The sequence below is a fragment of the Geotrypetes seraphini genome, chromosome 2 (genome assembly GCF_902459505.1).
Source record: "Geotrypetes seraphini chromosome 2, aGeoSer1.1, whole genome shotgun sequence".
NCBI classification, from domain to species: Eukaryota; Metazoa; Chordata; class Amphibia; order Gymnophiona; family Dermophiidae; genus Geotrypetes; species Geotrypetes seraphini.
Window position 1 is genome coordinate 165,284,859 of NC_047085.1, and position 15,796 is coordinate 165,300,654.

Here is a 15,796-nt window from a genome sequence, read left to right on the forward strand (position 1 = left end):
TCTATAAAATTCTGTAGAGGAGAGGCCAAATTTAGCTTGTAGTTGTTGGAAAGACATTAGAGATTTATTTTCTACAAGTTGGTTGATATACCAAATGTCCTTCCCCATCCACAAAGACCAATGTATTGGCAGTCCTCCAATAATAATATTTGAATTATGCCAAATAGGAGCGGAAAGAGAATATTTACCACAAAAATACAGAATGAGAAGAAAGCTTCAGTAGTCTGGGCATGTCCTGGTGCTTTTTGAAGCAGAAGGTGGCATTAACAACAAACAAAACAAATTATTAGTATAAGTACAAGGGGGTGCTATAAAGTTTTCAGCCCAGCCATGAAGAGAATGATGTGGATAAGGTTCAATCAATGATCTGAAACAATGTCAAAATATAGAATTTCATTTCTGCAAATTGCCACTTAACGACATTGGCAAAATAACGCTCAGAATTTAGCTGGGCTGAGAATTCCCCTCATATTAGTGATATGTGGTTAGAATTTCTCTTCCTTTATGGTGGAATTTTAAGTTATATCAAAGAACAATTCATTTGTCATTATACTGTCATTGGTTCTGAGGGAACAGATGTTCACCCTCTCCAAGGTAAAGAGAACAAGAGGGCACTCTCTAAAGTTAAAAGGGGATAGATTCCATACAAATGTAAGGAAGTTCTTCTTCACCCAGAGAGTAGTAAAAAAATGGAATGCTGTCCTGGAGGCTGTTATAGGGATAAACACCCTCCAGGGATTCAAGACAAAATTAGATAAGTTACTGCTGAACCAGAATGTAAACAGGTAAGGCTAGGCTCAGTTAGGGCACTGGTCTTTGACCTTGGGGCCGCGGTGGGAACGGACTGCTGGGCACGATGGACCACTGGTCTGACCCAGTTTTTATGTTCTTATTAATGACTTGGTAGTCAATTCAGTGCGGTCCACATAAGCTTTTATAATGGTGTTACAAAACCTGAGATTCAGAAATGGGGTTACTATACCTGAGAAGCCTTTATGAGCTTCAATATTGATATTACAGAATCCAAGACAACTTAGGGAAGTTCAACTAGGAATCTGGTTGCTAGCTCACCTGAAACTAAATACAAAGTGCCAGCCAGAAAAGGAAAAACATGCTCCTTGTGACCCTGGGCAGGTCACTTGGTCCTCTATTGCCCCAGGTATATTAGATAGATTGTGAGATGGGGAAAATGCTTGAATTAATTCATGTAAACTGTTCTGAGCTCCCCTGGGAGAACAGTATAGAAAATTGTAAAAAATAATAATAAATATATAATGATACAATGAAAGGCCATCATACATTTACATTAAATACAATAAAATATGTATTCCTCTTTTAAGATATTTCCCCACATTCAAAGCTAAATAGCTGAGCCAAAACCAAAATTTATATTTACCTCATCATTCTATAAATCATGATAGTGACTGATTAAAACCAAGCAACAGAGACTAAAGCATTTTACAAGCAAATAGCTCAGGTCAGCTAATGAATTCAGAACACTTTGCTTTTAGAGGAATTCAGAGAACTACAGGCTTCAATTACTGAGAGAAGTACAATACACTCAATGCCACAAAAGTTTAGTGCAAATGAGTATACTTTGAGTTTTTAATTATCAAATTATAATAATAAGAGGTCACCTTAATATGATATGCCATTACTTTGGTTAGTGAATCACATTACTGCATCTGTTTTCTACCTGCTATGAATTACAATACAAGAAGCTCCAGGTCCATTCTTGGTACACCATAAGATTTTACTGAAGAGACTGCCTTTAGGGAGCCATATGAACAATCCCCAACTCTGCTAGGACACACAATGTATTTCCAGGGCAACCTGTGAATTACAGCAATGCATATCATTTGAGCCTTAAAACAAAGCACGTCCCTTTCCAGATCATATTAAAGGTTACAGATATTCATACTTCATTTGTTTTACAGCACCAAGTGATATGAAGGTGAAATACTGTAAGACTTTCTTCATTAAAAAAATATGTGAAAAAAGTATGTAAAAAAGCATATATACCCTAGAGCAGGGGTCTCAAAGTCCCTCCTTGAGGGCCGCAATCCAGTCGGGTTTTCCCCAATGAATATGTATGAGATCTATGTGCATGCACTGCTTTCAGTGCATATTCATTGGGGAAATCCTGAAAACCCGACTGGATTGCAGCTCTCAAGGAGAGACTTTGAGATCCCTGCCCTAGAGGAAAGGAGGGACAGGGGAGATATGATTCAGATGTTCAAATACTTAAAAAATATTAACGTAGAACAAAATCTTTTCCATAGAAAGGAAAATGGTAAAACCAGAGGGCATAATTTGAAGTTGAGGGGTAGTAGACTCAAGAGCAGCTCCTGATTGGATAAGGCCCGACCGTGCAGGAAGAGGAGGTAGGAGCGTACCGCAAGTGATTTCCTGCACTCGCAGCGCTCCGGCTGCTCTCCTGCTGCCCTCTCCCGCTGTCCTCTTCAGGCTCCCCCATGAAAAACCGTATTCGCAGTTTTTCGAGATTCGCAGGGGTTCCTAGAAAGTAACCCCCGTGAATCTCAGGGGAGCACTGTACAAGTGGAGAAACTCGCTGCAACCCTGTCAAAAATCGATCCAATCTCAACTTTTTATGACTGCCTCACCTTGAATGAATACAGGCATATTTTGCTTTTCTGCTAGCCAAGGTGTTTCAAAATGTCAGAGTGAAGATGAACATTAGTACTGAAGCAAAACTGTTCTCCGTTATTAATCTGTTTGAAATCCTAGAAAAGTTGAAAGCCTTTTTTGTTTCAATCTAGCTACAGACACTGCTTTTAACTTCTGTAACCTTCTGAGTAGATTAATAGATAAGACAAGCTCTGCTTCAGCAATGATGTGTGAAATTTTTTTGAAAATTTTGTTTTCTGGAAACCAGTACAAAAATATCATCACTCACCTGCAAAGATGTGTTTTCTGGCAGACTGTTTGTGAAAGGGAGTTCATGAGAATACATGGGGGTTTTGAAAAGTTTCCAGCCCAATCAAGAAGAGAATGACGGATGGGAATGGAGTTTTTATATACCACTTGGACAAGGTATATTAAGTGGTTTACAGTCAGGTACTCAAGCATTTTTCCCCTATTTGTCCCAGTGGGCTCACAGTCTATCTAATGCAGGGGTGTCCAACTTTTTGGCTTCCCTGGGCCGCATTGGCTGAAAAAGATGTTTCTGGGGCCGGACAAACGTGCAAATGCTGAAGCAAAGCAAGCCAGAGGAGGGAGCCAGCAAGATGGTAAACACCTGGGGGCAGCAGAGGAAAACACTGCATCGCCCTTAAACAGGGCCACACAAAATACTTCATGCGGCCCTCAGGCCACAGTTTGGACACCCCTGATCTAATGTTTCTGGGGCAGTGGAGGATTAGATGACTTGCCCAGGATCAGAAGAAGCAGCATGAAATTTGAACCCACAAGTGCTGAGGCTGTAGCTCTGACCACTACACCATACTCTCCTCAATCAATGGCTCAATCAATGATCTGAAACAATGTCAAAGCATAGAATTTTGTTTCTGCTAATTGGCACTTAACAAAATAACACTCTTTTCAGCTAAAGCAGCAAAATAATGCTCAGAATTTAGGAAGTTGGTTGTTGGGCTGAGAACTTTTCAGAACCCCTTCATATAAACACATCATAATTTACCCATGATTTACCTACAAAGGTGTAATTGTTCATTAGGTACATTATATAGCAACTTAAAACACAAAGTTGATATTCAAAGCTATTCATTAATTAGCTTTACAGACAATTGCACAAATTATTTGTGCTCAGAATAGGTTGCAGGTTAGAAGGGGAGGGCTTGGAGGTATCTAGGAAAAGGGGGAGCTCAGTGATATTCAGGCAATATCTAGTTAAAACTATCTTCTTTAATTAGACCCTCACTCATGAAAAGTTTGTTTCCAATAGCTTCCTGTCTGCCTTTTGATGTCCTCAATCTTAGTGGTATACCAAGTAGGGGGAAGTCTGCCCCGGGTGCAGACCTTAAGGGGGTGCTCCCGGGTTCATTGTCATGATCCAGGAGCTTCACTGCTCTGCCGGCACAAGGCCTTCCTTTCTGCTGGATCCTGCCTTTGCAGAAGCAGGAGGAAGACCCAACGCTGGTAGAGCAGCGAGTTAAGGCTGCTGACAATGAGCAAACGCTCAGAACAGGCTTCTTACAGCCAGCCGGGGCTTTCTCTCTGCCGTATCACTGAAGACATGGCAGAGAGGAGCCCTGGTGGGGCAGACCGCAAAAAAATCTCATAGTGGGATGGGGAGGGGGATTGGCCGGATCCGGAAGTGCTGCAAAGGGGAATGGGAGGGAGGGATTGAAAGCTTCTGCACAAGGGGGAGGGGAGAGAAAAAGAATTGTTAGACATGGCCTGGAGAAGAGGAAAGGAGATGCAATAGAAAGGGGTGAGAGGGAGAAATCCTTCATATGGTAGAGGGGAGGGAGACATGCATGGAGAAGAGAGGAGAAATGTTGGGCATAGGGTGGAGGCCAGAGAGAGATGGTACATGGGAAGAGAAAGAAATGTTGCACATGATAATGGAGGGGAAGAAGGGAGAGATGTTGCATGGAGGGGAATAGAGAGATTTGACCTAGGGAACAAGGCAGGGATAAAGAACGAGAGAGAGAGATGGCAGACAGTGGGAAAGAAACAGAAATGTTAGATATGGCAGTGGAAAGGAAGGTAAAGAGATGGAAGATGGATGGTGAGCACGGAGAAAGAAGAAAATGTCAAATGGGCAGGAGACCCCGGCGAGCAAGTTACAGAAGATAAACCAGAAACCAGAGCTTGGGACCAACATTATTTGAATAATAAAATAACCAGACTACGAAAAGTAGAAAAAAATAATTTTATTTTCTATTTTGTGATTATAATATGTCAGATTTGAAATGTACACATGCAGCCAGACACAAACACAGAAGGTAAAGGAAAATTCCTTATTAACTCAAAAGGAAAATCCTATCTCCTGTTACTTCACAGGGCCAGGCATACAATAAACAGTCTTTTGATTCAAAAGTCATATGGACCAAAGATATAGACTGTGGTTTGTAACAGCCATGTCCCAAACATGCAGGTTCCCAAGCATTCAGCAAGAAAAGATTTGGCTTACCTCAGCTAAGCAGATTCTATAGTGGTTGTAGTTGTAGTTAAGGAGTAGTTAAGGAGTGGTTGTAGTTAAGGAGTACGCTGGGGCCCCTTCTTCCTCCTTCTCCCTCTGGGCCTCCTTACCCTAGCTCTGGCCATCTCTTATACTTACTGGTTCCTGCCTTCCAGCCTCCTCCTTCCTGTATCACTTTCCACTAAGGAGGAGTTTTATGTTAAGATGGATTTGACATTGTAAGGAAGTATTCAGTAGAAAGATTGTTAGGGTCCGGTAGACTCCCTCACAAGGACAATAGGGATTAGAAAATTTCTCACAGAGGAAATTATAAAACAGACATGGGTACTTTACAAGTGAATGGGAGTTAGGAGTTAAAAGCTGCCTTGAAAAAGTGGCCTTTTAGCCTAGATCTGAATACTTCCAGAAAAGGAGCTTGACATACTGACTCAGGCTGACTGTTCCAGGCATGTGGTGCAGCAAGATAGAAGGGACAGAGTTTGGAATTGGAAGTAGAGGAGAAATATACATATAAAAGAGATTTACCTGATGAATGGAAGCCCACTAATTAAGTAGAGGACTAATAATTATGGCTGAGCCGCTGATATAGTAGTTAAGGAAGGAATGGGAGATAGAGGGAGATGGGGTAGGGAAGAGAGTTGGAACAGGTAGGTTAGTGGCAGGTTGAGTAAAGAAGGAGACAGAGTTTGGAATATGGGATAAGTTCTGGGATTGGTAAAGTAAAAGATTGTTGTTGATGAAGGAAGAATGGGGGTTGGTAGATGTGATCAGGATTTTGATTGGTTAGGCCTGGATTTTAGTAACAGTATCACAAAGTTAGGTGGCAGTAGGTATCTTATCGCCATCTAACTTAACCAATCGGGGCACACTTTTTTTTAATAAATTGATGCAGTGAAGTAACCTTAGGAATCCTTAGGCAACCCTAGGCGCTTCTGTAGGCACAAGACAGGTGCCTTAAATGTAGGCCTGTAAAATGCTGGTCTACATTTAAGGCACCTGTTTAAAAAATAGCCATGATTCTATAAATGGTGCTGATGTGTGATTGACACCCAATCGGCGGCTGTTTTAGGTGGCCACTGATATCAGCACCATTTATAGAATCCAGGTCCTAGTGACTAGGCTGGAAGCTGGGTGGTGAAGGATATAAAAATTTATTTGGGAGGTAGTTGGGTGGAAGAAGGGTGGATGGATCAGTGTGGTTTGGGGAGGGCTTGAAGAAAGGGTTGTTGAGTTAATGATTTTGCCCACCTCTTCTTCATTTTTTTTATCAGTTGGTTATGGTTTTTGAGAACCAACTCAGAAAATGCTAACTCTGTATTGTAACAAATGTAGAAAAGCACTAGTATTGATTAAGGTTTAATAATGTCTGTATTGAAGCCATCACAGGCAATGCAAACTCTATATTGTAACACCATTACAGAAGCTCATGTATTGCAACACCATTACAAAGCTCATATTAACCACACTGAATTGACTCCCCCAGTCATTAGCAGAGGTATAGAAGCTTTCAATAAACAATAGAGAGCCAATGAAGTGACTTGAGGGGTAATGTGAGCATACATAATGGCATTGGTGAAGTATAAGTCATACAGCAGAATTTTGAATGGATTGATGGGGAGAGAGATGGTTTAATGGAAGACCTATGAGAAGCAAGTTGCAGTAATCTATGGCAGAGGTGATAAAGAGTTTGGATTACAGTTTTGGTACTGTGCTCAGAAAGGAAAAGTCAGATTTTGGTGATACTATAGAGAAAGAAGCAATAGGCTTTAGCAATCTGTTGGATTTGTGCAGAGAAAGAGAGAGAGGAGTCAAAAAATGACTCTGAGGTTGCAAGCTGACTAGACAGGGAGGATAAAAATGTTTTCCACAGATATAAAAAAATGGAGGAAGAGGACAGGTGAGTTTAGTTGGAAAGATATGAAGCTCAATATTGGCCATGTTGAGTTTCATATGGTAGTGAGACATCTAGGCAGCAATGTTGGAAAGGCAGGCTGAAACTTAGGCCTGGATTTCTATAGAAATTTCTGGTGTTGAGAGGAATATTTGGAACTTGTCAGCATAGAGGTGTTACTGAAAACCATGGGAAGAGATGAGAGCACCAATGGTCATTTTTTCTCAATGGAGGAGAGTAGACAGTGGAGTGCTGCAGGGATCTGTACTGGGACCGGTGCTATTTAACTCATTTATAAATGATGTTTCTGTGGAATAACTTATCCGGTCAATTAAGATTATGTGTTGCACATTCTACCTTAAAAAATTGCTTAAAACTAAACTATTCATCAATGCCTACTTATGATATGGCATGTGAATTAATTCTGTGAAATTGTGTTGTTCTCCCCAGTTGTAGTTGATGAGTAATTGCTGAAAGTACTTTTAAGTGTATTACTGTTATAGATATATCGTATTTTTTGCTCCCTCCAAAAGTGGGTGGAAATGTCTGTGCATCTTATGGAGCGAATATTACCTTTTTTCCGCCTTTTGAAATCCTGGTGGTCCAGCGGTGTATCTGCAGGAGCGAGCTTTTTACGCTCCTGCCTGGGCCCGTGCCGCTCCCTGAATGGCTGCTGTCATTTGTCACGGGACTCGCAAGAACTGATGGCAGCCATTCAGGGAGCAGTGCAGGGCCAGGCAGGAGCACAGAAAGTTACTCCTGCTGATACACAGCTAGACCACCAGAATTTTAAAAGGTACGGGGGGGATAAAAAAACACGGAAATACCAACAATGATGTGTATTCTTAGATGACGGGGATGGGGAGGGGTTAAAAAACATGGAAATGTTAAACAATGGAGGAAGATAAGTATTATGAAAATAACTGGAAACAGCAATGAACCCTGGAGCTGGAAAAGAGTTACTGTACTCATTTTGATGCTAGCTGTGTCATTCTGATGACAGGAAATTCTTATACCAAAAGGCACAATAAAGTGGCACATCTTCCTCTCCCACTCCTATCCTGGCCTACCACTAGACCAGCACAAGTAAAAACCCTAAAAGGATAATAGCCTATAATATCCAAAAATAATACAAGTAATATAGAATTGGCTAACACACCTGATCCTTGGGGAAAAAAGGTCTAAGGAGATGGGGCAAATCTACAGATTAATAAATAATGGACATCAGTATGAGCCCTTCATAAGTGAAAGAACGTGAACCTCTGGCTCAGGCAATATCTCAAGAGGTGACCAGCACCAGACCGCAGTCTAAGTGAGAATAGCCTCATACATCATATAGTCCATGTGTGTCTAAGAATGCATACTGCATTCCACATCCTCCCAAAACTAAATAGACTTTTTTACACCAAGGAAAAGGGGTTAAATGGGCAACACATACATACTTCCCTAAAAACACACCTTGTGAATAAGAATTTTTTCTAATACATGCAACAATAAATATGATAAAAGTAATAAATACTATAAATATGCATAGAAAAAATGTATAGTATAACAGTGTTTATATGTAAAGTGCAGATAAGAGAGATAAATAAATAAATACTTAATAAATAATCATACAACGTGCAAGGTGCTTAATACAGTACAAAATGTGTGACTGGGATAAGACATAAAGTGCAAATGCAACTTATAGCACCATAAATGAATAGATACCTACTCAATAAATATAAAGGGAGTAAAAGGTGCAAAATACTTCATGAAATGCAAAATGTATGGCAAGAATGAGACATAAAGTGCAAATGCAATCTGTAGCACCATAGAAAACACTTATGAATATAAATGTGAATATAAATATAAGGTGCAAATACCAATCCTTCCGTTTAAAGTGCAAGTGCAATTTCTCACTAACCATAAGTTATAAGCACCACAAATGCTCACACATGCGCACCAAGCAAAAATAATGAATAATAAATACGTAACTAGCAAATGCTAAACACTCACACATATACACACACTCGTACACCGGCTCAAATGGAGCCCAATCAAAAATGTCCAAGCGTATCACAACTTAAGGAATCACTAATAAATATCACCACTCTACAGAATCACCACTCGACAGAGCTCAGTTTTGCCACTTCGTCAGGAGCAGAGATTAATTAGAAAAAATATATGTATATATAAAGTGGATGAGAGACCAACATAAACTGTTAAGTTTGTCAGTGGAAAAAATCCCACAGTTCCCAAGCGTGCTGCAATCAAAAACGCTTCTACCACTAGACCACCAGAGTGGGGACAGGGTATAGGGCAGGGTGGGACAGGATACACCATTTGGTTCAGAATATTATTTTTTCTTGGTTTTTCCTCCTCTACACCTAGGTGCATCTTATGGTCAGGTGCATCTTATAGAGTAAAAAAATATGGTATGTATGATGATCTAATTGGGTCATGGTGTAAAAGTTTGTCAATAATTTTATGTGTGTTACCTTGGAAACTGTTGAGATTCCTGGTGGCATAAACATTTTAAAAATAAAAAAATAAAAATAAATGATCTGGAAATTGGAACAAGTGAGGTGATTAAATTTGCAGATGACATTAAACTGTTCAAAGTTGTTAAAATGCATGCAGATTATGAAAAAATTGCAGGCAGACCTTAAGAAATTGGAAGACTGGGCATCCAAGTGGCAAATGAAATTTAATGTGGACAAGTGCAAAGTGGTGTTCATTGGAAAGAATAACCCAAATCACAGTTACCGGATGCTAGGGTCCACCTTGGGGGTTAACACCCAAGAAAAGGGTCTGGGTGTCATTGTAGACAATACAAAGAAACCTTCTGCCCAATGTGTGATGGCGGCCAATAAAGCAAACAAGATGCTAGGAATTATTAAAAAAAGGGATGGTTAACAAGACTAAGAATGTTATAATGCCTCCTTATCGCACCTTGGTGTGACCTTATCTGGAGTATTGCATTAAATTATGGTCTCCTTATATCAAGAAAGATATAGCGGCACTAGAAAAGGCTCAAAGAAGAGTGACCAAGATGATAAAGGGGATGGAACTCCTCTCATTTGAGGAAATACTATAAAGGTTAGGGCTCTTCAGCTTGGAAAGGAGACAGCTGAGGGGAGATATGATTGAAGTCTATAAAATCCTGAGTGGAGTAGAACGGGTAGGAGTGGATCAATTTTTACCTCTGTAAAAAAATGACAAAGACTAGGGGACACTTGATGAAGTTACAGGGAAATACTTTTAAAACTAGGAGGAAATATTTTTTAACTCAGAGAATAGTTAAGCTCTGGAATGTATTGCCAGAGGTTGTGGTAAGAGTGGATAGCATAGCTGATTTTAAGAAGGGTTTGGACAATTTCCTGGAGGAAAAGTTCATAGTCTGTTATTGAGAAAGACATGGGGGAAACCACTGCTTGCCCTGGGTGGGTAGCATGGAATGTTGCTACTCTTTGGGTTTTGGCCAGGTACTAGTGACATGGATTGGCCACCATGAGAACAGGCTACTGGGCTTGATGGACCTTTGACCTGGCTATTCTTCTGTTCTTCTGTTTTTACAGAAGAAAAAATAAAAAGTCTCAAAGACAGAGCCTTGAGGTACACTGGCTGATAGTAGGATATAAAGTTTATGCTTAGGATTTCATTCAAACATTAAACTTCACTATAAATTAGCCAAAAAAGCAAAAATTATAGGGAATAGAGTCCATGCCTGATGTAGCCTGATTGATTTAGCTTTTGCAAAAAATTTCCACAGTTTTCATTAATATGTCCTGACAGAAGTACTTTCTGTTTTGCTTATATACCTTAATACGGTAAGTTGCTTCAAAATGCTGATGTTATGCACACTTCATGATGATATCATCACTTAGCGTCCCCTACAAAGTGCCCTTTTGAAAAAAGGAAATCCTTAATTTTATCTGAAAAACGCATGCATGTACACTTAAATTTAAAAGTGTGTGGGGGGGGGGAAAGACCTTAAAATTCTTATTAAAAACAAGTAAACTCATGGGGTTAAAGCATTCCTTAACAGTGAAAAAACACATGAAGGAAATCTATGCGAGTAGCCTTAGGTGCCTAGGCCAAACGGAGCCTTAGGACCCTCTCAGTGCATCCCAAGATGCATCAGAAAGGGGAAGGCCCACCATTTTGGAGAGTTGGGCCCACCTCCTGCTGTTCTCTGAATAAGGTACAGGGATGTGCAAAAGGCACATAAGGGATGACTTAATTAGACAATTATTGTAGCTCTCCTGAATAGCAGATTTTATAGGTTAAGACGAGAATTTAAACATAATGTGAAAATAAATGGGTAACCAATGAAGGCATTTAGAGCCAAATTCTATAAACCGTGTCCCGACTGTAGGCAGTGGTAGGCATCCTACCATTGTCTAACCAGCCAATTGGTACAAACATTTTTAATAATGAATTGATGATGTCATAATCTCAATAAAATAGTCAGTCACTTATAATTCAAAGAGCCTTTCTGGATTCTGTCCTACCCATTGAAGGATGATAGAAATGCACCCAAGGCCTTGAATATTCAAACTACACTTTTGTGTTTGGTAGTTTTTCCTTGGCCTCCTCTGGAGACAGAGATAAGAACTGAGGGATACGTAGCCTGATCATATAGCTAGTTAGACTAAACAGTGGCACTCTATAAGCCTAATAGATCTTTACAATTCAAAAATCAAAAGCTATTAATTCCAATAGTGTAGGAAGGTTATGCAGATATTAGAGCAATGGCTTTCTTTATTGCTGATGTTAGTGCAATAGAATGGCTGGCTGATTGAAGAGCTCCTCATACTCAGCAGTTATTTTTGAATATATTATTAGTTTATTTTAAAAAAAAAATTTAAAGAAAGTGCTGAAATGGCTTCATTAAAACAAACAAAACTAGAAAATTATTTTTCTACCGGAGTTAAAGCAAAGAGATTGAAGCCTGAGTTGGTAATAGCTGCTCAAGTTCCCTTACCGAAAGAGAGTGCAGATCCTGTATCGGTGGATATTCTGGAGGAACTTCGGGTGATTAAATCAATGTTAAAAGATAACGCAGAAAATATGGCAGCTATGAGAGAGGAGATTTCTACTGTTACTAAGCAGCTGGAGATATCTAATCGAAGGGTGGATCAGTTAGAGTCCCGCATTGAGAAAATGGAAGTGGACCAGAGGCAGTGCAAAAAAGATCACGCTGAGCTTAAGGACCTGCAAAAACATATGGAAGCTTATGAGAATTACTCTCGTAGATGTAATGTTAGGATCCTTGGGATGGCTGAAGGATCGGAAGGAAAAGACTGTGTCACCTTTTTAGAAAATTTGCTGCCAAATTTATTTTAAATTTCAACGAAGTTTCCGTTTGAAATAGAACGTGCACACAGAATTCCTGTGAGGCAGTTAAATGGGCAGCCTAGACCAAGACCTATAATATTAAAACTTCTCAGATTTCAGCATGCAATTGAAATTTTGCAGCTTGCCAAAGAAAAAAAGAAAATAGAATATAAAAATTCAGCTCTTATGTTTCTTCCTGATTTTGCCCCAAAAACAGCTGAAAAAAGAAAACAGTTTTTATTATTGAGACCCCAATTACAGCAATTAGGGGCAAGATATGGTCTCTTTTATCCTACTTACATGAGGGTAACTCATGATAATCATACTATAAAATATGATGATCCTGTTAAACTTCAACAATATATTGAAGGCTGTGAAAATCGTATGGAATAGGATACTATCCAAGATTTAAACAAAAACTGCTATGATTTGTTACTAACTTCTTCAATTTGTTTGAATCCAAACTAGTTCAATCCAAACTAGTTTGTAGCAGAAATGTTTTAACTGCTATTACAACTTCATCATATAATACAAGACTTTTAATTTGCCTGAATTGTAATTTCATTAAAGCATTTTAACATTCAAAGGAAGAGTCCTGAAGAAAGACTTTTTACAAAGTTCTATTAATTTTTTGAGCATTTTTTCTGTTGTCTTTCCTGTGGTTTTAACAAGACTGACTTTCCTGGGGATATAACAAGTCTTTGAGGTCGACTGGTTCTGTGGTTTTGCAACTTCTTATGAAACCTAATATTGATTTGACAAGCTTGTCCTGGAAATTTTGTTCTGGTCATCAATTTTTTGAAATCTAATTCTATTTTTTCTGATGTTATGGATTAACAGATGATAGATGTTTATTTGATTTATTAATTATAATTTATATATCTTTTTTAATATTATGGCAGATACTTCCATAATAACATAAATAATATAGAGATATGAGTTTTATTTTTATTTTATTTTTTTTATCCTCTAGCTGTAACATTAGTGTTTAGTAAAGATGATTTGAATCTTTTATAAGTTGAGAAATGGATTGCTTTTATCTTTAGATATGATTTTCTTCTAGTGTGACAAGTATTTAGTATTTATATATATTTATTCTTATATGTTCTTTGTTTGCTGATTTTAGGTTTTTATTTTATTATAAAATTTATAATGAGGGAATGAATGGATATGAATTTTAAAGGTTGGGAAGATTTGGAATTTTTATTATTTTAATGTTCATTTATATTCTGGATATCTAGTAATAATCACTTTATTTAATCATTTAGTCTTCATTTTTAATATTTATTAATTTTTCTAAATTTGTTATGTTTTAGTTGAATAGGATGATAATTTTATATAATAATTTCTACTGTCTCTAATTTTAGATAATATAAATTATATAATTTAATATATTAATTTTAAAATTTCATATTTCAATATTTATTATTTTAATATTTTATTGGGTATCTATTAATTATAAACATTAATTTATTTATTCATTTAGTTTTTTATATTTGGTATTTATTAATTTTTGTGATTTTTGTTTTGTTTGGATAAGTTGGAAATTTTATATAATAAGTTTTAATGTCTATAATGAAAAATGATATTAGTTATATAATATAATTTATTATTTTCAAGATTTCATTTTATGGTAATTTTAAGTAATGATTTTAATTTAATTCATTATTTTAAGATTTTATTATAGTATGAATTGATAGTTTGCTGGTTGGGGATTTCTTTCGATTTCCTGGTCTTTATGTGTGCTGTCATTCATTTATATTTGTTATGGGGGATGGGTGTGGGAGGGTATATAGGGGTTTTAAAGGAGGGTAATTGGATGTGTAATTGGGATAATTTATATATAAGAATTAAAATCTTTTCAGGTCATTTTCTTTGGTTCCTTAAAATAAATATATATATAAATGTATTTTAAAATGTATTTGTTGAATGTTAATGGACTCAATCACCCTATAAAGAAAAAGAAAGCCTTATCTTTTCTTAAAAGACAGGGGGCAGATATTTATTTCCTGCAAGAAACTCATTTATCTGCATTAGAATCAAGTAAGCTGGAAGGGGGTTGGGTTAAACAGTGTTTTGTTTGCCCCTGCTGTAGGCAAAAAAGCTGGTGTGGCTATCTTGATACATAAAAAATGTATGGCTACTTTTACTATGTTATCTATGGATCCTTTCGGAAGATGGGTCCAAGTAAAAATGAGCTCAGGGAAAGATACCTTGATACTGTTCAATATCTATGCACCTAATTTGAATCAATCTGAGTTTTTTAAAAACCTTCAACAAATAATTTTACCATCATCTTCCTCCAATTTAATTTTGGCAGGGGACTTTAATGCAGTAATGGACCCTATTTTAGATAAAAAGCCTAGTAAAATTTTAAAATCTTTAGGATTAGATAATTTGATAAATTCTTGTGGTTTAAAAGATATTTGGAGGATTTTTCATTTCAATGATTAGGAATTTTCATTTTATTCCCATGTTCACAAATCATTTTCTAGAATTGATTATTTTTTCTTTTCAGATAATTTAGTACAGAAGGTTAAGAAGGCGAATATAGATTCAATTATACTTTCAGATCATGGGGGTATTTGGATTGATTTTGAGATAGATGAACAAGAAAATAATAGACCTGTTTGGAGGTTTAATAATACATTGCTAGCAGATTCCAATTTTATAGAAAAATTTAAGTTAAAAATAAGTGAATTTTTTCAGTTTAATGAATCAGAAGAAATGTCTCAGGAAATTTTATGGGATGCCTTTAAAGCTACCTTGAGAGGACACATAATTTCGTACTCAGCATATGTTAGAAAACAACTAAATAAAGATTTTTTAATTTTAGAACAAAATATTATAAAATTGGAAATTAAATTAAAGGAAAAATGGGAACAAAGTATTTATCAGAATTTGCTAAAAGTAAAATTTAGATACAATGAGATATCATCACAATTGGCTAGAAAGGAGTTTGTGTCCTATAAGGCATTGTATTATGGAACCTCAAATAAGGCGGGAAGATTACTAGCTAACTATTTAAAAGCAAATAAAAGGAAAGCTAATATAATGGCTATTTCAGATGATAATGGAATAATTCATTCTCAAATTAAAAATATTTTACAACAATTTTTGAAATTTTATGAAAGCTTGTATTCTTCTGAGCATTATTTTAATAAAGAGAAAGATGGTTTTGAATTTTTAAAGTTGATTAATGGCCCTAAAGTTCCTGATCATATGAAAGAAAATCTCGAAGCACCTATAACACAAAAAGAAATTCAGAGGGCTTTAAAGTCCCTTAGAGTTGGATCCGCTCCAGGAAGTGATGGATATATGGTAGAATTTTTTAACTCTTTTCAAACTATTTTGTTACCCCATCTTTTCAAATTATATCAGTTTCAACTAAATAAAGGTTGTATTACAGGTACTATGGCAGAAGCTTTAACAATAGTTTTGCCTAAGCCAAACAGAGA